General features: G+C 44.0%; 1 protein-coding gene across 1 annotated transcript in view; it reads left to right on the forward strand.

Moving 5' to 3' along the window:
• TLN2 (talin 2) overlaps nucleotides 1–22,916 on the forward strand; it is a 410,048-nt gene that overhangs the window by 148,715 nt on the left and 238,417 nt on the right. Inside the window, 1 exon segment of the mRNA XM_079767908.1 lies at nucleotides 22,538–22,613. The gene's annotated coding sequence lies outside the window, so the exon portion shown is untranslated.

A 22,916-nucleotide genomic window follows, 5' to 3' on the forward strand; every position in this document is an offset into this window, starting at 1 on the left:
CCCCCAGGGCGTTTTGGATGCCATTCCCCTCCCTCCCTTCCACACCCCCCCCCCCACCTTTTATTGCAGTCATTTGCTTGTGGGTCTCCTCCTATGGCAGAGGCCTGGCCTTACTCCTTTCTGTATTCCCCAGGGCCAGGTGTGCAGTTCCGGCTCGCTGAGCCAATAAATTAGTCCATAAGGAGCGTTTTAATTTTGCCTTTTTGAAAGAAGTGTGCATGTCCTCAGTGGGGGCACCTGTCCTATTTTACAGATGAGGACTGGAGCCTCAGAAGCTCAGGCAGTAGCCACGTGCCCTGGATGAGGTGAGATGGTGACTCAGACTGAGACCTTGTCTGGCGGGCTTTTCCCCAGATAAGACAGACTCCTGTAGATTTGATGGAAGTCATATGCTGTCAGGAGTCAGGCTGCCCTGGTTTCTGGTTTCCTGGTGGGGTTGGGCGGCTGTTCTGATAGGTGGCAGGATGGGCCGTCAGAATCGCCGCGGGCGGGTCAGAGTGGGCCTTTTCCCGTGGCGGTGGCGGTGCTGCTTTCAGTCTGCAGAGGAAGGTGTTAGGCATGGCTGCGAGAGCTCTGCGGCCGCGGCAGAAGACCGGGCGCAAGTCAGTCTCCTCCCACATTATATACCGGGTAGGTTCTCCTACAAGTCACACTTTTGTGCTTTTCCCGAGCACATTAATTATCTATGCCATGTAAGATGCTGCATTCCCCCCATTGACGCACGTGTTCTCAGAAATGCTTATAAATATCCCCTTGTCGCCTGTGCAATTAGCTCCAAGGAGGAGAGGTGCATGTAGGAGCTGCTAATTTGTGTGTCTACTTGCTGGCGATTCACCAGCAGCAATCCCAGACAAGCTGTTAACAAGTGTTACAACACGACGGTCTACCCGCTGCCTGCCGTCCCCGCCTAACACTTGGGGCACAAACTTTCTCTCCATGGGGCTTCTCTTGATTGCCAGGGGTGAATAAAGTTCCTAAGTGCCATTTTGAGAAACATTACAATGCTCTTTTAGTACAGTACAACATTTCATTAATTTGGAATAATGGAAAGTCACCTAACTTAGAGCAATTTAGGGAAAGTTTGAAAATATTAAATTGCACTAGACTGACAGATGATATGCTTGAAAGAGCTTTTTGAAAAGTGATCTGTGACACACATTTAAGACATTATTGCCCAGTAGAGGGTTTTAGGGGGATCTATGCTAATGGTATTTAAGAGCCACAATTAACATACCACTTCATAATTAAGTGCTGCCGGAAAGCTTGAGGGGCACTCTGGCAACTGTTGCACCCTTAAATTCCTCACATAGCCATGGGTCCAACGGAATGAGCTTGAACCTATTTTGATTACCCTGGCTTTGCTAGGCAGATCCTTGACACTTCCAACTGTGTGGGTCTAGGGTTACTTCGCACAGTGAAGCCATGCAGTCCACGTGAAGGCCATCCTCCTGTGCTTCCAACCTGCAAGGACTGGGATGTCTGTGTGTGCCGCCGTGCTGGCCGCTTTCAAAGAGCAGCGCCGTCCGCTGCGGAGGATGGACAGAAACTGGCTTTTGGCTGCGCCATAGCATTGTCAAGGCCTGGGTTTAGGAGTCAGACATCCCTGCTTTTCATTGGCTGTGAGAACTAAATGTGTTACTTTACCTCTTTAAGCCTCACTTTCTGCATCTGTGAAATGAGGATCAAGACAATAGTTACCTCCCAGGGTTAGTGTGAGGAAAAATGAGGCAACGTGTAAACTCTCAGGCATATATGTTCATGGTTTGTCTGATGTGGCTGTTGCCAAGGTGGTAAATAAATAAATAAAATATAGCATGGCACGTGTTCTATTAGACCAGGTATGTTTCGTGTTCTGAGGAAACAAGTGTGAATGGGTAATTCCTGGTGGGGCATAGAGGGCTAAGAGGGCTGGTGGCCAGGGAGACTGTTAGGGAGGAGGCTACCTATGAGCAGGTCTTCAGTGCTTCTCTATTTATTCCTTTCACAAATACCTATTGAGCCCCTAGGATGCGCCAGAGACTTTGCCTGGCACTGGGGTCACAGGAGTGACTCAGTAGACAAAGTGCCATGCCCTCTGGGAGCCTACCTCCCAGCAGGAGACAGAAGGCCAGCTCACAGTGGTGTGTGTAAAAGCACTGAGGGAGAGGGTGGGGGGCAGGTGCTGGGAACATGAAGGAACTCCCTGTGGCCAGAAGGTGGGTGCATGGGCAGGTGGCTGAGGAGGGAAGCAGGTGCCTGTTGGTGAAGGGGCCTGTGTTGTTCTAAGAAGCATGGGCAGCCATGGAGCCTTGGTTTTTGTTTTTAATACGAAGGTTATTTTCCCTCCATTCTCATTGTAATACATATTCATTATAGAAAATGTATAAAAACTTAAAAGTAAAAGAGAAATGCAGCCATAGTCCCACCACTGAGGTAAAATGAGTGTTTTGACTACTTTCTAACAGAATCTCCCCCCCAAAGCATTGCTTGGTGAGTTTACTTCTTGAGTGGACATAGTTATAATCATGCTGGAAGTATACTCTTTCTCCCACTTATTATAAACAAGTTTTCAACTTTTCATAAACAGCATTTTTCTGGCCTTGTAATAACCAAGAGAATGAAACAGTAAACTTAATCAGCCCCTTGTTTTGGATCGTGAGTTGTGTTCACGTTGAGTAAAGAATGAACACTTAGCATCCTTCCGATGAAGCTTTCTGCATCTAATATTATTTCCTGATGAGAGATCCATCTTTGTGACTAGTGGGTGGTTCAAGGGAATGAACATTTAAAGATGTTTAAAACACGTTGTCAAAGTACTTCCCTAAAAGATAGCACTGAAAAGGTTTTTAAACCTTTGACCTACAGACTCCTGGAACTGCAGGGGAGGGTGGGTTTGAGCAGAAGGAGGTTGGAGTCAGAGTGGTTAGCCGCCCCTAGGGCAGTGGCATCTGAAAAAGAATGTCAGGACCTAGCTTTCTTGTGAGCTGCTTGCCTTTATGGGGGACTGTTAGCTATGGATGGGACATTTGGTTTAGGACCTCCAGAACTCCCTCTTTTCTTTTTCCTTATAGTTTTTAGGATGTAACTGTTTGCTTCAATGTCACTATCCCCTATTGAACTGAGTTCTCAGAGCCCCTAATCCAAGGCATTAGCATTTTTATGTACCTAATTATTAAATTGCATAAAGTATGTGTGTGTGTGTGGGGATCAGGTGAAAAGGGCCTGGGCAGTGACTGAGGTGTGGTCCTTGCCACAGTGGGGCTGAGGCAGGACCACCTGGCAGGGAGCACGCTGGAGAGAAGAGGACAGACTGGATGGCCCCAGGGGAGTTAGAGTAGAGTGTGGGCACGAGGTTGAAGACCTGGGCTCTGGACTCGGCTCTCAGTCATGCTTCTGGCTTGTCCATCAACTGGCCGAGTGACCCGGAGCAAACTTCTCATGGATGCATGCCAACAGTGGTAATCTCGTTTCAGGTGTGACACTGCAGGATATTTTTAGGCATGGACATGTAAGAGACTGTGACTTAAAGAAAAGATAGAGAATGATGAAATCAAAGTTCTTCATGCTGTTGAAAGCACAATGTGGCTCCTGGGAAGCTCTGTGTCAATGTCAGCAGGAGTGGTTGATGATGACAGCCACTCATCAGAGGGTCCACAAGGTGCTGGGTTGTTTTTCTTCTAAGACCACTTGTTTCTGTGGGTGGGGCTCTGCCTCATGGCAGACAAACACCTTCTTGGCCATGCCCCAGAGCCCGGCCTTTGGAAAACATCCTTGGCCTGTTCTCTCAGGGCTGGAGACATGTCTCCCAGCCTCATGCTCCTGACCTCCCAGGGGCTGCAGGAAGGAGCACCTGGAGGACGCCCAGGTGAACCCTGCCTGACCTGGCTGTTCTGAGAGGCTGAGGCTGGACAGGCCCAGTGTTAGACCATGTAGCAGTTTCCTAGGGCTGCCTTAACCATTTACCACAAACTGGGTGGCTTATGTAGGGGAGGAAAACAATTTTCCCTCTACCCTTCTGTGTTCTCACATGACACACTCTGTAAAACAATATTAAGGAGAAAAACAGATGTTTATTAACATGTATACCTCATGTATACATTGGAGATAGACCAGCAAAAACAAGTACTCTACAGGGGTCCTCAAACTTTTTAAACAGGGGGCCAGTTCACTGTCCCTCAGACTGTTGGAGGGCCGGACTATAGTTTTAAAAAAACTATGAACAAATTCCTATGCACACTGCACATATCTTATTTTGAAGTAAAAAAACAAAACGGCAAAAACACCCGCATGTGGCCCGCGGGCCGTAGTTTGAGGATGCCTGCTCTAAGAGGTAGTTTTAAAATTCAAGCTTACATACCATCTTCATAGGGAAAAGGGAAGGGGGAGAGTAATTTTTAGGAAAGATGAATGGGCCCTTTGAAGAAGAGATGGGAGATATGATAGTTTATGAAAAAGCTCATCTGGGTGTGGTGTTGATCTCTGGTCTCCTCCTGAGATGACTCAGTCTTCCTTCATTGATAAAACTCTTGGGGAGGTGATTTATACAATTGAGTTCCTTTTGGAAGATTTATCTCTAGGCAGATAAGGGAAGTTCTGAGAAAGCCTTTTCCTGAGTTTGCTGTTTTTACTTGTTTACAGCTCAAAATAATCATTATATCAAAGTAGTAAATTTTGCTACCCTTCATTCATAACAGAAATGTATTCTTTCAGGCAAAATCAGGGTGTTGGCAAGAGCCATGTTCCCTCCGAAGGCTCGCAGTGGTTCTCAACCTTCCTAATGCCGCGACCCTTTAATACAGTTCCTCATGTTGTGGTGACCCCCAACATGGTCACATAAATATCTGTGTTTTCTGATGGTCTTAGGCGACCCTGCTAGCGGTTCACAGGTTGAGAACTGCTGCTGTAGAGCCTAAGACCATCGGAAAACACAGATAATTACATTACGATTCATTAACAGTAGCAAAATTACAGTTATGAAGTAGCAATGAAAATAATTTTATGGTTGGGGGTCACCACAACATGAGGAACTGTATTAAAGGGTCGCGGCATTAGGAAGGTTGAGAACCACTGCTCTAGGGGGACTCATTCCTGACCTCTTCTAACTTCCAGTGGCTCCAGGCACTCCTTGCCTTGTGGCTACTTTACTCCAAACATACACCTCTCTATTCATATGGCCTTCTCTTCGGGCTCCTATAAGGACACTTCTCATTGAATTTAGGGCCCAACCTTATAATCCAGGATGATCTCATCTCAATATCCTCAACATCCAGATGTAAATATGCAATGACATTTTTTCCAAATCAGTTCACATTGACAGGTTCCATGGATAAAGACATGGACATATCTTTTGCGGAGGGGAGGGGTCACTATTCAGCCACTGCAGGCCAGAGAGTAGGTGTGTGTTCTCATGGGGGGGACCAAAGGGTCTGCTTTGACACCACTCTTTGTACCCCAGTGCCATTGACACTTGGAGCAAGCATCTCTGGCCTGGCCTTCTGGGTCTAATGCCTCAGCTCCTTTCTAGGAGATGAGAGGTTGAGAAAGGTTCCATCAGAGGCAGGCCAGCATTGCCAGGACATTAGGGTCCCCTTTCAGACACCCCCCCCCCTTTTTTTTTGTGTGTGCCCAGACAGTCTTGAAAGGATAGCATTTGGAGTTCACATGTGAGGTTGGTAGAGCCTATAGTCAGAAATCTTTGCATCTTATGTAAGCAGGTGAACTTGGTGGTAGTAATTATAGCTACAGTTGAATGTTTGTGGTTTGTGGAAAACAGAAGCTCTGTGGCACATGAGAGAAATGTTGTGATAGTTAGCTGAATTTCAGTTACCAGTATTATGTAAACTCCCCACAGATGTGAATGTAAACAGTAGAGTTCTAATAAGAAGCTACTATTGGTCATTGTGGAGGTCAGTTGTGGGTTATATTTCAGGGTCAATAATCTGGCTTTAAAATGACAGTCAGTGGAATAATAATTACTTGTGAGTTTGTTTTTCTTTCTGTCTTCTTCAGGTCAAAGCCCTGCTGAATTTTTTAGATCATTTTTCTCTCTTCTTCCTTCTTCCTACCTACCCCCTCTGTGTGCTTTTCCTTATGCCACTGCTCTTCTCTTTCCTCTTCTCCAGACTCTTTAGTCGAAAACGTTAACAGGATTGCCCTGTTGATAAGAACTTGTTTTCAAAGTGGTTCAGTCCAAAAGCTTACGTGGTTTTTAGAGATTGGTCTTCTTGGACCACATTTCCCTCTGCCAGCCATGGGAAAAGGTGCCAGACTATTCCTTGGCTCTTTTCCAAGTGTGTCAACAGCCAGTTGGTTCCCAGTTCACCAAGAACAGAATAATCTTGGGTAAATATGGCCGTTGGAAAAGAAGCAAATATTGGCCTTGGCAATTAGTCTTTCATGTGTCTGGCCCCTTTAGTTTAGTGGGCAACATAGGAACTACACCAGAGGGCATGGCATCCAACACCACATCTGGTTAAAGAACATTGGTAGAAATAGATAAGTAATACTTTTAAAAGACAGTGTCATTTCTGTCCCTCTTTTCTTGTCCCCCTCTCTCCCTCTTTCTCTGAACAAGTCTGAATATTCCCTTAGTACTGAATTTGACTTGCTTGAGCAAGAGCATCTGGACTTTAGCTTATTGACATTTAGGCCAGATAATTTTTTGTTGTGGGTCTATCCTGTACATTGGAGGATGTTAAGCAGCACCCTTGACCTCTAATAATCAGATGCCAGTTGTGACAATCAGAAATGTCTCCAAATAAAACCAGATGTCCCCCGAGGGACAAAATCACCCTGGCTGAGGACCACTGGCTTAAGCAATTCCTCCCCAAAGTGATAGTGTGTAAGCCCTTCAGAGTTTGGTGGTTTGTGTGTGTGGGTGTAGGCGTGGTGGTTGTGTCTTTTACCCTTGACTCTTACTCCTTGAGATTCACCTTCTGACTCAGCTGTAGTCAACATGTGTACGGTGTGGGTCTCATGGAAGTGAGGGAGGTTGGTGATTATCAAATCAGCATTATCGGCTGTTAACTTTCAGAGCAGGTATTAGCTATTTTCTTTTCCTGGCTTATTGCCATTCCTCTGCTGGTTTTAAAAGGGGGATGCCAGTCACCCTGAGGGTGCTTGGGAGATGAGCCTGACACCTGGCACCTTTCTGTTAGTTGATCCTTCAACTGGGCAACAAAGCATGACAGTAGTCTGTTGCCTATCACGCCTGTGAAATCAGTCAAACTTACTTTGTGTCATCAGAGGGAAGGTGCCGACCTTCGATGTCAAGGTGACACACTGTTTGGGTCGATGTAGTTCCTGGATCTTCTCAAGCGTGACTGCATGTGCCCACGGCCAGCTAGTCTTGCTTCTCTAGAAAACTTAAGACTTTATTCCTATGGACCTGTCAGTCTACCTTTTAAAGCCTTAAGCATCTTCGTCATTTAAACACATAATTTTGAGTTTGTTGCAGTAATGTCATCATACTAATACGATTATGTTAAAAAACATTGTATATTACCTTCTTATTGTCTCTTGATCGGAAATTGCAAACATCTGCAGAAGTAGAAAGACTAACATGAGCACCGTGTACCCGTCACACAGCCTCAATAATTATTAATACATGATAATCAATACTTGATTTTTAAAAAATCTAGAACCCCTCTTTCTCCACTTGATTACTTTGAAATAAATCTTCCACATCACATTTTAGCTGTTTTTCAGTATGCAACTATAAACGACTGGGGCTCTTTAAAAACATAATTATTATCATCCCTACAAGCAAGTGAACCACTATTATACCTAGTAATGCTTTAATAGTAAATAGCCATTGCATTTGGTTGATGTGTCTCAGGTCTCTGAGTGTACTGCAAACTCTTCTTTTTGTATTCTCAAGGGCAGGACACATACGGGAGACCATCTTTCATTCTCCTTGTATCTGATGTGCTGATACGTGAGCTGCTCTTTGTGGAGTGCCTGGCACCTGGTAGGAACATAATAGGTGCCTGCGTTTCTTCTAGTTCTGTAAGTTATGCTCTTCCTCCCAGGTTCTCAGGCTTGATAAGGAACACAGCCGTTTTCTCAGGGGAAGTACTCAGCTGGCAGGTGCCTTGAATTACCTGGCAGCTCCTCCCCACATGCCTGCTGTAGGTGAGCTGCTGTCAGCCTTTTATTCCCCGACCCTTAAAAGGAGCCTTTTAAATCTACTCTCTGCCTAACTTTTCTATCCCAGTATGTGTGGTACCAGCCAGAGTCCTGGAAATACATGAAAAAGTAGTACCTAGTACCTAAAAGTTCTATCAGTGACAAAACTGAGCCCAGAATACTGCTTCCCAACACGTTCATTCCAGACTATGTTCCTGGCCCCTGCCTTTCTGAGTCTCTGTTGCCCTGGCTGACTCCCTGTGGAGCTGTTTTCTCTCCCACACGCCCAGGGGCCCTCAGGTCTTGAGGAGGGACCTGTGGGCACCTGAGTCGCCATCATGACCCCTCAGTTGCCCTCCCTGCGTGTCCATCAGCTCCTGCCACGCCCCTCCCTACCTCTCCTGGCCAGTGCCTGGCTTCACCATGGAGCTGATGCCCTGAGCAGGGCCTTTGCACTCCCAGGCTCTCTGCTCCTCGCTGGCAGCTGCAGCGCCCCTGCTGGTGAACCCATTAACCACCCAGCCCCCAAATTGACCTTTAACTCTTGTTAAGGCCTTGCCTTTCAGTTTTCATAACCACACCCTGACCAAGGTGTGGTTTCCCCAGATACGGTGCCCCTCTTAACGTTTTCTGTTCACCCTGATTGCACCCCTTACCTGCTCTTTGACCTCGCTGAAACCTCCCTATTGAAACTCTTCCTTGTCCTCCCTCTCTGTTAGGCTCCCCTGCTTTCACTTCTCTACTCCTCGTCCTCTGAGGGACCCGAGCTCCCCAGTGCCCTTCGCCCCAGCCCTCGAGAATGAAAGCCACTTGGCCTCCTTTGAGGACACCATTTAGGGACCGATGCCCACACACATTCTGCTCCACTGCCTTGGTTTGGTCCTTGTCCCATGTGACATCCTGTTAGAGGCCCCTGGCCCACACATGCTCAGGTTCCTCTGGGCAGCACGTAGACGCTCCTCTCACTTTAAGTGCCCTTACGCCACCTTTCCTCCGCATCCACGTTCATAGAGTTCATAGAGAGCCTCCTCCCAGCTCACACGGAAAACAGAGCTGCCACGTGCCCGGCTTCCCCCTCTCTCCCTGCAGTGTTAGTCTAAGGCAGTGGTTGGCAAACTCACTAGTCAACAGAGCGGCAAACCGCGCGAGCAGCAGTTTGCCGACCACTGGTCTAAGGGAAGAGCTCTTAGGTGGAAGAATCGCCCCCAAGCCTCCTTTCTTCAGAAACCCGTCTCCTTCCTGGGTCACTGTTTCTCCTTCCCTTCAGCTACAGCGTGCTCAAATCCCTGAATCTTGTTAAAACAAAACCAGCCTTCTCTGCAAAACCCAAGAGGGAGGCATTATTAACCCTTTCTACAAATGAGGATACAAGGCTTAGAAGGGAAGCAGCCTCCGGGCTCAGAACCAGATGGTTGGGAAAGCAGGGTGGGAGTGCGCTGCCTGGCTCTGCACCCAGACCCTTAACCTTTGGTCAAGGGCACAGGGAGGACATAGCCTTCTTCCGGGCCCCTCCTCTGGCTGGCCGACGTGAAGAAAGGAGTTTTGAGACTGAATGTCACTGAAGTGACTGTCATGTGAGTCATTTGACCTTTAAACTGCTCAACTGTCCACCCCTGGATACTTTGGAGGCCATCTCTCTTCCCATCTCAACTGTGGACTCTTTGGGCCTCTTCAGTTTCCTGTCCCACAGAGCACCGTTCATGGTTGGTGCTTACAATTCCTTCCTCACCTAGACATTTTCAGTGTTTCACCTGAAAATGTGTTAGTCTAAGGCAGTGGTTGGCAAACTCACTAGTCAACAGAGGTGAAAGGCTTTTAAAAAACACGATTATTTAGTGTGTGTGTGTGTGTGTGTGTGTGTGTGTAATTAACACTTGACATTTTTGTTTAATTGAGGTGTAATCATTGCTCATAAGAACTTTAGTTTGTATATATTTGAATATTTCTGAAATCAGGACCCATCAACACCTTATTATATTACAAGGTGGTTTATAATCCATGGTGTTTTATAATAGAAGAAATATGTGGTTGTAGATGTAAAATTATTACACTATTATAGATCCTAATCCTAACTATGCCATGGAAATAGTTCTGTTTTACCCTTCTCTCCTGCAAATGGTTCTTTTCTTTTTTCTAAAAATGTGCAGATGCAGTTTCCTTTAGTCTTTTGTTACCCTTGGCCCCCATTTTCTACAAGTAGGGAGTGAGCCCACCAGAAAATTGAGGATTCTGGTGTCTTGGTCTAGTGTTTCTGAAAGGAATGACCAGTTATTTGGTTTCTAATTTTGGGGGCTAACACACTTTTGTGAAATCCAATAAAAATAAAATATCTGGGAAAAAGACATACAAAATATAAAGACTTTAAAAAAAATTTGATCATCATAAATAACTTTGTCAAATTGCTATAAAATTTTCTAAATGTTTGCTTGCAGTTTCTGTACTTGTATTATTGCAGACCAATCGGAAACTGACTGTGGGCAGCGCACCCTTTGGGTAGCACTGGGCCAGATAATGGAGGTTTTACTTCATCAGTTTTCATGGAGTCATTTTTTTTTAAACCAAAGTCTTCCCCCTTATTCTGATCCCTTCTGGCCTTTAGGAAAAGGCAGCTGGGAAGCACCCTGAAGTCCACTAACCCTCAGAGGTCAGGTGTAATGTTTGACTTTCCCTTTTTCAGTGTTGAATGCTCAGTTTATCATATGCTCATTGTTTCATCCACCAGAAGCTGATAGAAGGCAGGTGAATGGCTCTCCTCCTAGTTTGTGGAGCAGGCCCCACCCTCCCTCCTCTTGTAGCAGAAATGTGGGTTTGAGTATTTCCTCAGCTGCATAGTGAAATTCTAACACCTAAGGTTGTAACAGCCAAAAGAAATGTTATCACAATCTGATTGTGAGATTAAACATATGGATTGGGGCCTTGGCCAGTGTGGGTCAGTGGTTAGAGTGTCAACCTATGCACTGAGTGGTTGCAGGTGTGATTCCTGGTCAAGGGGGCATGTATCTGGGTTGCATTTCACTCCCTGCCCTGGTCAGGGCATGTGAAAAGCAATGAAAAAAAAAAAGAAAAGAACTTCAGGTGAGGATTAATAAAAAAACAACAACAAATAGATAAAAATATGGATCGGGAGTTGCTTTTTTAATAGCCCAGCAGTTAAACATTTTGACTCTCAGTCTGAGGGGTCTATCTAGTGGTTACGTGATGTTTTATGCTCAAGGTAGCCATGAGTGTCTTACTGGAACACTAAAATTAAATATTTAAATCTTAATGGAATTGGCAGGAACCGTTAGAGGAGGCATACAGAATAATTCAAAAAAGAAGTCCAAGTGGATTTTAGCTCTAGGGTTGTGCTCAAATAGCTCCAGTTATGGTGGGTTGACATCCAACACATTTAGGCTGTTGTGGAAAGGAATTAGAATCTGGAGAAGCATCACACTGGAACTAAATTTGTGAGACACGTGTTTTATATTCCCTAGTAGCTACATTTTAAAAAGGTGAAATTCATTTTAATATATTTTTCAAAGTGTGAACATTTCAAAATTTAAAAGATATTATTGAGGTATTTTACCCCCCTTTTTTTTTTTTTGGTATTAAGTCTTTGAAATCTGTGGACTTGGCACTCCTTGCATATCTCCATTCGGATTAGCCACATTTCAAGTGCTCACCAGTCACACATGGCTAGTGGCTTTAACATTGGGTAGGATGGACATAGAGAACCCAAGTCCACAGTGAGGTAGGTAGTTTGAACAATTCCCAAGTAGCTTTATATTTGAATTATGATTTGGTCCAACATAATTTTAAATGATTTCATGGTCACCTTAGCAAGGACAGCAATGGATGCTCTGGGAAGTCATTCCCCTCCCCTCAGGCTTTTGGCCACCTGCATTTTTTTTCTTTTTAGTACAAGGGTAATAGGGAGGAGACCTGTTCCTGGAGAAGACTTTGCTATTTGAATATATATTTATTCATTCTGTTTTTGACAAAGAGCAAGTGGGTAGCGAAGCTAGTGCTGGGAATGACACAGAAATCGAACAGGGAAGTAGAAAGTCCTAGTCATGCCCAAGCAAACCAGCTGGGGAGCCGCAGAGCCCTCAGGCCCCTGGGTTCCTCCTTGAAGCAGAGGTCTCGGGGATGGGTGGGCAGCGTCCTGCCTGCATCCAGCCAGCTCCTGTGCTGCCAGGAAGCCTACCTCGGCCCTGCTGAGTTGGTCCTGGGTCACCTGCGTTCTGTGTGCAATGGGAAACAAAGAGATGGAGGTGGTCGTAACTTTATCTGATAGACATAGAATTTTACCTTTTCTAAGTGAAAGCAGCTTTATTATACATTCTCTGATTAAAAATATTAGCTTCATAACATATTTATATTGAAACTAGAGGCCCAATGCATGAAATTCGTGCAAGAGTAGGCCTTTGCAGCTGTGGTGGCTGCCTCGATCCCTCCCTCATAGCCGGGGGCGGCTGCCTGGATCCCTCCCTGGCAGCTGGGCGGGGGGGGGGGGGGGGGGGGGGGAGGGGTCGTGGGGGGTGCGGCTGCCTCGATCCCTCCCTCATAGCTGGGGGCGGCTGCCTGGATCCCTCCCTGGCAGCTGAGGGGGAGGGGGCAGCTGCCTGGATCCCTCCCTCGCAGCCCCAGGGGCTGCCTCGATCCCACGGCTGCAGCCCCCGCTTCGTCCCAGAAGGACCTCTGGAAGGATGTCCAGTCTAACTAGCATATTACGCTTATTACGTTTTTGTTATTATAGGTGGTATACTATCTGGTATTTGCTTCAAAATAATCTCCAGTGAAGGCTGGGGGAGAAGTAAGAGAGAGATGAAGTAAGACTGGTTATCATTGAAGCTGGATAAGTACTTTAAGGTTCATTATAATGTTCCCTATATTTTGTACATATCTGAACTTTTTAAAAGAACGTTTTAAGTATTGATATGGTGAATGAAGTTGTGAAGCAAAGTTGTGAAACCCTATCACCTGAAGGCAACTTGGCCATTAACTAGAAAGCATTATTTTAAAGCCATCTCTTGGCTATTTCATACTGTGAACATGCCTAGAAGGAATACAGGGAAGGAGTGTCTTACCTTGCTCTCACCGTGATTTTATTCCAGTTAGAGAGCCGAACGATCACACATGGGGAGGAGAAAACGGTCGGTATCTGTTGCAGGCATATTTTACCCCAGGTCTTAGGCCGAAGTTAGGGAGGTGTTCCAGCCTTATATGGGGTGAAGTGAGGCTCAGAGGACTCGCATTGCCCACGTTCACCCAGCTGGAGTGTAAAGGGACCAGCATGCTACTCGCCTTGGGTGACCCAGCAGTAGACTCTGTGCTGGGCACTTGAGTATGCCTTATCTGTTGTTGTCATAGAGCCCTGTGGAACCAGCATTAGAAGGAATACAACATGATATAATGAATTGCCACGTTCTGCAGAAATCTACATGACCCAGGAAAATTCAGAGAACGGCAAAGAAGGGGCAAGGGAGGCTGCTTGGAAAAGGGGAAGCTTGGAATGACAGATCAGGGACAGGAAGAAGGAGACACATGGCTAAGGAGAATTAATATCCCCAAATGTCCTGAGAGGAGGAGGAAGTTTCAATGACAAAACGACTGTTTGTTGGGTGGGTAGGGAATTCAGTTTTGGATGAAATGTATCAAAACCATTGACTGGGTGAGGAAAGAGAAGAAGGATTTAGCCTTTTGGAAAACATACCAGGTGGCAATTTATGAAGACAAGATTTCACATAGTAAGAGATATTACGACAGCAAAATTGCTCTTGAAAGAGGAGCTTTGAGGGATACACTAGCTGCTAATCAGAATCAAGTGATGACAGGTCCTTATTTATAAAAAAATAAGTCCCTGATTTGCACATTATGTATACCTGAGTAGCTCATTTGTTCTTGATTAGCCAAAGCATCTTCCCACATGACCCCATGTTCTTGTTTGTGATATCTATTTTAGGTTGCCCAGAGTCTGATAAAATTTCATGGTGCTCCTGGATTCTTTCTTTCCATCGCTTTTATGTGGTCATGTGTTAGTTCACAGCACTCAGGCAGCCAGGCTCTAGGGGCTGGAGGAAGGAGCCTTGATGCACACTCACAGGGGGTTAGCATGTCTCCTCAACAGGATGCCTGCTCCCTCTCCTGGCTGCAGTCCCGGGGCATTCCATTACAGTTGATGCATTTCCCACTGGTCAGGAAAACCAGGTGGTTCACCCCTTGAGGAAGTCATATTCTCTCCGCATGATCTTCAGATGGATAGTTTCTTTCACTGTAGGAGCAGTTCTCCAGGTACTGGCATGGGGGAGTAGCCTTCAAATTCAAGGTGGAGGTGGCAGTGAGAATAGAAGGGGAGGATGTGACTTCTCAGGGTTGTTCTAGCAGGTTGGAGGTCTGCATGGGCAGCTGCTGTTCAACCTGACGACTCTGGTATATGCAAGTGATGGTTCTAGCTGGCCAGGAGGACCTCAGGCCCTCCATCGCTGCTTCCTAGAGCCAAGCCCACCTTGTCTCACTCGAAGCTTCTCCCCGGGTTCTGCCCTGCCGTGGACAGGGCCCCATGAGAGGTTCTCTGGTTTTGGTGCCTGGGGGGCATCTGCATTGCTCTATCTCACCCTTTACTCCTTCCTTCCTTCCTCCCTCCCTCCCTCCCTCCCTCCCTCCCTCCCTCCCTCCCTCCCTCCCTCCCTCCCTCCCTCCCTTCCTTCCTTCCTTCCTTCCTTCCTTCCTCCCTTCCTCCCTTCCTCCCTTCCTCCCTTCCTCCCTTCCTCCCTTCCTCCCTTCCCCTCTCTCTCTTTCTTTCACTTTTTTGGTTTGTTTTTAGAGAGAGAGAAAAGGAGAGGGACAGAGAGAAACTTCCATGTGAGAGCAGAACACCTGCCTTCTGCACGCCCCCTACTGGGGGATCAAGCTCACAACCCTGACTGTGTGCCCTGACTGGGAATCAAACTAGTAACCTTTTGGTGCACAGGACGACGCCCAACCAACTGAGCCACACTGGCCCGTGTTCACCCTTCACTTCTTGCTCATGTTTTCTGTTTGTTTTTAATGGAATTTTTAACTTTCTGTTTGTTTATAATTTTTAAAGATTTTGTTTTTAAAGCAGTTTTAGATTCAAAACAAAATTGAGCAGAAAGTATGGACAGTTCCTATACACCCATTCTCCAAACATGCAAAGCCTCCCCACTGTCCACATCCACACCTAATTGGTGCATTTGCTACAATTGATGTATTTATATTGACACAGCATCGTCACGCAGTCTGTAGTTTACATTGTGGCTCACTGCTGGTGTTGTACATTACTGTATATGGGTTTGGACAAATGCATCATGACATTTATGCATAAAGGCCATTTTAGGCATGGGAGACTAGAGGTCAAAGGCCACTGCAGGGGAAGAGCTCAGAGGGTGCAGGGTTCAAGGAGGAGTGCTGGCTCCGTGGTGCTGGAGCACAAGATGCTGGGGCAGGGCAGATGGGAGGTAAGGTAGCAGTCCTGGATATCCTTGGGAGCCAAGGATACAACTCAGCCGACTTCCTAGCCTGTTTACTCCAGTGGTGGAGGGAGCTGGCACACAGCTGGGGCTGGGCAGGAATGCTGCAATAGACGGAAATATAGCACAAGCAAAACTTGGGGACTGCAAATAGGAACACCCTGGCCACTACCTGCTTTGGGAGGCATGGTGGTGGGGAAAATCTATTTCATTGACTTTTCGCATGACCAAGGTGAAATTAGAGCAGTATTTCCTTGTTATTCTCACCCCATTCCCTTAAAACAAACAAACAACTGTTGCAAATTTTTCTAAAATGTGTTGTCAGATTTTCATAGTAAATTGAGTTTAGCGAAAAACATTTTTTATTGGTTCATTTTTTATTGGTTGCAACATCTCAGGGTTTTTTTTTGTTAACCCTCACCCGAGGACATTTTTTCCATTACTTTTCAGAGAGAGTGGAAAGGAGGGAGGGAGAGGGAGAGAAACAGAGGAGAAAGAGAAATATCCATTGGGTTGCCTCCGGCATGCACCCTGACCTTGGCCGGGGATCAAACCTGTGACTCTTAGGTGTAAGGGCCAGCACTCTAACCACTCATCGACACTGGCCAGGGCTCTCAGGGTTATTTTAAACATTATGTTCAGAATATTGAAATTAATGGTATAGATTATTTCTTGATATCTGTATTCCATGCTCAGTTGCCTTTTGCAGCAAACTGGTGATAAAAGCTTATTTGTGTATATAGTTGCCTTCTAGAAGATAAATGTGTTTCTTCTTCCTTCTCCCAAAGGAGAATCGCTGTGTAGTTCTGATTAATTGAAATTCCTAGTCTTTTGAATGTTAGTTAATTTGGCTTTTATTGAAAATAATTGGCTGTAATAATGTACTGAATATGGTACTAGGTCTAGAGACAGAAATTTCCTTCTAAACCAGAAGTCATAAGAAGAAATACCTTTGTGTGTGGGGGTGGTGGTGGGGGTGGAGTTGCAAAGGATGGGAGATTATGGTGGGAGTGAAATAGGAAAAATAAAAACTTTTTGAAAAAAAGAAAGATGAATTGCTTTATAATGAGCTTTTCAAAGTCAACTTAAAATATAGGACTGTAGAATATATATTTTGGCCAGTTTATAAAATGAGTTAATGATACACCTACATAAACTTATTTATTGATTCCTTTATTCACATCTTCAAATATTTATGGGGCATTCTTGTATCCACACTGTTTAAGGGGGCTGGGGCTGTCCTGTACTAAGTACAGTGCCTGTTCTCATGAAGCTTACATTCTAGTCGCCCACATTACTAATTGCATTTTATTATAAGCGTGTTTAAAATTTTGAGGGAAGGGAAACTGAGGTATAGAACAAGGAGGAATTAACGGCATCTCTGTTTTCCCAGTTGTGAAAAACATATAAAGACTGAGCGAAGAAAAGCGGTGCAGTTCTATCAATTCTCTTGTCCTCCTGGTAAACTAGTTCGCACTACTTTGCGTTAACATTGCACCATTAACTGATCTCTTAGGGGCTTTGGACTTAGTTATGTAATTGTGAGTGTAGTGGGACAAAGTGAGCCTTCAATACTCTTTTGCACAAAAGAACTAATTATGACATTATTTTTTCCCCCAAAGTGATGTGTGGGGCACTTGTCCCAAGACGTAGACCCCGAAAGTAAAGAAATCTGTACAAATAAGGCAGGAACCATGTATTCATCATCAACATTATCATACTAAAGTGTCTATAAACTGTTCTGCATTAGAGAAACTCCTTAATTTTGTTTGATCCGGCATTGCCCACATTTGTAAGAGAATTTATTTTTTAATTTTTTATTTTGCCTGTAACACCTCCTACTTCCTCCTTTGCTGGAATGCAGCCTTGAGAGGACCACAGAGGGGTCTCCGGAGCTCTGCTGGCCCTGCTGAGGCTGAGGTGGCCTATCACTTCTCACCTCCGAAGGCCTTGGGCACTGGTGCTTCCAGCTTGTGCCTTGTTGAGCTTCCTTGGGGCCCAGCCCCCAGCACCCAGCTTCTAGCTGGGAAGCCAGAAATGAGAATGGGACCTTTCCCCTTGGAACCAGAGAGCTTCAGACCTCGCAGAGCTGGATTGCAAGCGTTCAGCTGCACTTTCAATGGGAAATTTCTCAAGGTTTCCGAGAAAATAGAGAAGGCAAATCCTTGGCAAATGATAGAAGTTGGAGAAAGTTGGGAGAATTTTGTTTTAAAAATTCTTCCTATTTTCTCTCTTTGGTTCTTCCTATGTTTATTTTAGTCACTGAATCACTAGTGGTGTATTTCTTTCCTTATTAGATTTTATGATTTCGAGTGATTAGTAAAATGTCAAATGTTAATGATAACTTCAAGCTAAGGATGGTATACTTGGCTTATTGATTTAGCTAAATTTAGTGGATTTTTTTCTGCTTTAATTGGCCTTACGTTATAAAAGCACTGTTGTCAACTCTGGGCAGCAAAATCCCTTGAGATGATGCCCACGTGGGCCCATCTTCTGATTTTTATGCTTGAGCACATGGTGTTAGAGCAAAGCTCGAATGTGGTGTTGCACCCTTCCTGCCTTTTGAAGAAATCTTAGGACAAATGCGTTCTCGGTCGCTTGGGACCCGTACCACACAGTGAGATTTCAGCCGCGTGCCTCATGCAGGCCCTTTATAGCTCCAGACCCCCCTGCTGCCTCGGGTCCCCTTCAGCTTGGCCCCTCATTCCTGTGGGGATCATGCTAAGTGAAGTGTGGAAATCAAGAGTTCATAACACCCTCACTGTGAGGAAGTAAGTGCCTTGTGTGATCTTAATCACATTATTTAATGTGTTACCACCCCACCCCCACCCCCGCTCTTTAATGTGGTTAAGATGATAGTTATAGTAGATGTACCATTTACTGGATACTTACCTGGCTCCAGGCACTGTGTTAAGAACTTGACCTATACTCTCTCATTTCATTTCACATCTGAAATAGCTGAGTATTACCATCTCTGTTCTGGTGGCAAGTGATCTGGGACTCTGAGAAGTGTGTTTAAGCTTCCCCAGCATTGTAGGAGGTGACCTGGGATGCGGAAGTAAAGTCCTGCCCTAATGTCCTGGTGTTGATGACAGGTGTTTTAGCCAATAGCTTTTGGTGCTTTTTGGTCACATTTATCTATGCTTCTTGAAATACTCCAGAAAAGATACAACGTGGGAGCTGCCAAATGATTTATTCTTTGATGACCTGGAGAAGGCTACTCTAATTTAAGGCAAGATTCCTTTAAATAACAAACTCCTGGCACCTTCTATTTAATTGGGAGGGTCTTATCCATGTTTAAAATAAGCATTGCAAGTAGTTAACTGTTCCCCACAGGGACATATTCTGTCCCCAGGTTCTGTAGGCAACAAACAATGGGCTGCTCCATCCCTGCTCCCACTGACCTGGAGCTCAAGCAAGACCATGTTTGACTGTTGAGCACTCTTCATTGTTTTAGGTACCTTATCTCCTTTAATCATCACACTAGCCCTTTTGCTGGGCATTGCTACAGAGGAGGAGACTGAGGTACAGAGAGGCTAAGGCACCCCAAATGACTGGTAAATGACAGAACCAGGATCAATCACTTTACTTTTAACCACTGTGTTATTGCCTCCCCCAAATGCAGTGTTTTGTCTCATAAATCCTAATACATCTCAGCCTCAAATATGGACTTGGCTGGCTCCCCATTCATCCATTGAGAAAGATCTCCTTGCACTGCAGAGGGGTCAGAACAGAGGGCTGTGGTTGGCCCTGGTGGCCCGGGGGGTTGTCTGAGTTATGCTCTGGTGACAGAGATACTTTAAGCCTCATGATTGCTCCTCTCTGAAATTGGATATCACCATCCATTGTCCATTGTCTATCACCATCGAGGGAAATTTTGAGGGACAGGGAGAGCCCCTAGGAGGTGACAGGGGATTAACTAGATTCGTACTTTACATCAACAAACCTAGAGAGGGATTTGTACATCTACAAGGGATTATGGTTCTTTAACAAGGTTTGTAATTATGGTGTTATGAGGATTCATATATGACATAGAACTTTGGAACCTTTAAAAATAGGACAATGTGAAAAATATATTTGTTTGCTGGAGAGATAGTGAATATAAGGGGCCCATTATGGGAATACATTTCTGTATTTTATAGTCCAAATAGAAATAAAAAAGCTCTTCACATATAAATATAACCCAATAAAAAGAAACCTGTGGAGTGATTAAGAATATTATAATGGAGAATATTTTAACCATAGAAATGGTTCATCTGGACAAGTATGTCCCTTTTGTTCTTATTATTCAAATACTCTTTTCATCAATTCTCTTATTAGTCAAGAAGAAGTTTGCCTGTCTCTTGAAATAGTTTTTTGCCTTTGTTATACTAGCTTTGTGCTTCTTGCTTCAATTACTTAATCTGTATTTGTAAACAGTACATGACATTGTAAATCTTCATTAATGTGATTATTTTCTTCCCTGTAGTAGAAATGCTTAATGGCTTTGAATTTAAACTAAGACCAGATATATACATTGCCCCCTCTATTCATCTGTTTTCAAATGGGGTGGAATGCTTGAGAAGGTGGAAAATAAAAAGCAGCACTGTATTACTGGTTCTTCTTTGGTCACAAGTAACAACTTAACTTGAGCTAGCTTCAGTAAAAAGAGAATTATAATAAGGATACAGGTATGTCGTAGGAACTCAAAGGCAATGATGAAGTGGCCCTGGGGAGTGAATAGGACCCACAGATCAGGAAGGGAACTCTGTAATCAGCGTTCACTCCAAGCACATGTGTGACACAAACCTCACTAAAGTAAGAGAAAAGCTGACAGAGAAGGAAAGTAGAAATCTATGCAGTTTATCACTTTACATTTGAGCATGAGATTTAAAAATAGCTCAATCGTATTCTTTGGGAAAAAAAATTCAGGTTCATTACATGAGATTCTATAGTATAAACAAACTAAAAATTCTCTAAAATTCTGATAATCAGGGCTAATCATAACTATTTTGATAGACATTCTTCTAGACGTCCAGGAAAACACACACACACACACATACATACACACAAAGTCTCACGCACACACACATACACCTGCAAACACACAAATGGAATCAACTGTTTACAGTCGTTTGCCTGTTTTATTCACTCAGAAGTATATCATAGATGCCTTTTCATAACAACACATACAGACCTCCATGATTTTCAGTGTCTATGTAGTTTACTTAACATGTCTATATGTGGGCCTTTAGGGCATTTATTTACTTATTTTCTCATAATTATAAACAATTCTATGTATATCCATTTTTCTGCTTATGCAATAATCTACTTTGAGTAACTTATTTAGAAATAGGATTGCTGGATCATAGAGTATGCTATTTTACATGCTGACATAATTGCTTAAGTGGCTACATTATGAGATATGTCTATAACATTGGCTATTGTCAATCTTTAGTAAATGTCAGTTTGACAGGTGCTAAATAAGTCTAAACGTTCTAGAGTTGAATGTTTTTATTATTAATATACACTGAGTGGCCAGATTATTATGATCTCTGAACGCATAATAATCTGGCCACTCAGTATATATATTAGAGGCCTGGTGCATGAATTCGTGCATGGGTGGGGTCCAGCCAGCCTGGCCAGGGGGAGGGGACATGGGCGGTTGGCCAGCCTGCCTGCTGGTTGAACTCCTGGTCGAGGGGACAATTTGCATATTAGCCTTTTATTATATAGGACATACACTGAGTGGCCAGATTATTATGCGTTCAGAGATCATAATAATATGGCCACTCAGTGTAGTTGAGTAAACTTTCTTATAGAAAGTTTTTAAATTTGCTTCGTCCATTTTGAGGGGAATATTAATTTACTTACTGGTTTTTAAAACATTTTTGTGTAAGAATAGCAACCTTTTATAAATTTTTTATATAACTATTTTACCTAGTGTCTTATTTTACCTTTTGACCAAAATATCAGTGTTTGTTCTCATTTTTACTTTTGATTTGTTTTTGCCATTTATATATTTGAGATACTAAAAAATTGTACTCAGCCAAATATCTCAGTCCTTTAATAGTTTCAGATTTTCATATCATGATGTCATGTTTATAAAGAAAGGCCCTTTCTAACCCTATATTATAAAACCATTCATCTGTGTATTCTTCTAGTATTCATCTAATTCTATTTTGAGCTTATTTTTATCGTAAGTAGGAAGAGAGATCTATATTTTTCCTTCCTCCTAAAGAGCAAACCAACACCATTTATTAACTAGTCTCACATGCCTACCTACACAGATCTGATTATATAGGGACAGTTGGTTCTATATCAGGATGTTTACTCTGTTTCATTGATTCATCTGTACGCTCTCACTCAGACTGCGCTTGTTAGCTGTGGCTGGCTCATTTTGTTGATCCCTACAATTGATTACGGTGCTTCTCTGCTTCCAATTGGGTTTCTGTGGAATAAGGTGTTAAATAGTCAGTTTTCAGTTCCTCAGAGAACTGGGGATGAAGTGGGAACAGTTGAAGCAAGGAAGGACCCCTTCACAGATGTGTTAAAGGAACTAAGTAGGAAAAAAGTGAACAAGACAAGAAGAGCTCATGTAGGTTAATTTGCAATGCCTGGGCTTTTTGTTTTAAACCTTGGTGGGGGCAGGGAGGGCAATGTATGTATCTGGTCTTAGTTTAAATTCAAAGCCATTAAGCATTTCTACTACAGGGAAGAAAATAATGTGTTTTGCCTCTTTGCCAACAGTAACATAATTTTGTTCTTTGAAATAAGTGTCTTGGGACCTCAATTCCCTGTTGGTAAAGAATATTCCCAGCCCATGTGTTGCAGCGGAAATTCATTGTTTCCTGAGTTATTTCCCTTCATGATTAGTGAGGGGGGGAAATGACCAAATGTATAGATTGAGATTTTTTTTCCCCCCAAACACTGACGTCTGTAACATTACTTGATTCTGATGGCTTTTATTATTATTTTAGTTACTGCTGCTGAAGGCTTCTCTGATGCTTCAGGATATATTCAGGGAAATCGACTCTCCATAAACTGACAATTCAGGTGAGCCCTTTAAAAAAGATACAGCCTTTCATTCTTATCCATTGGCCACCCCTGGCATTGGTAAAGTTTGATAAAGTGTTAAAACATTGTCACGTATACTCCCTTGTTTGATTTTTACCAGGGTTCTGTGAGGCCGGAGTGTACTTGCCCGGTCTGACTACTTCCATTTCAATTTAATACCCCACCTGGTAGTTGGTTAGTGGGGTAATTGTGGGCGGTTATAAGAGGGGGTGAGTAGCTGGTTTTTTACTTTATTGAATGAATTCTCATTGATTCACATATGTTTGCTTCATCCCCCCTCCC

Source organism: Cnephaeus nilssonii (assembly GCF_951640355.1).
Source record: "Cnephaeus nilssonii genome assembly, chromosome: 4".
NCBI classification, from domain to species: Eukaryota; Metazoa; Chordata; class Mammalia; order Chiroptera; family Vespertilionidae; genus Cnephaeus; species Cnephaeus nilssonii.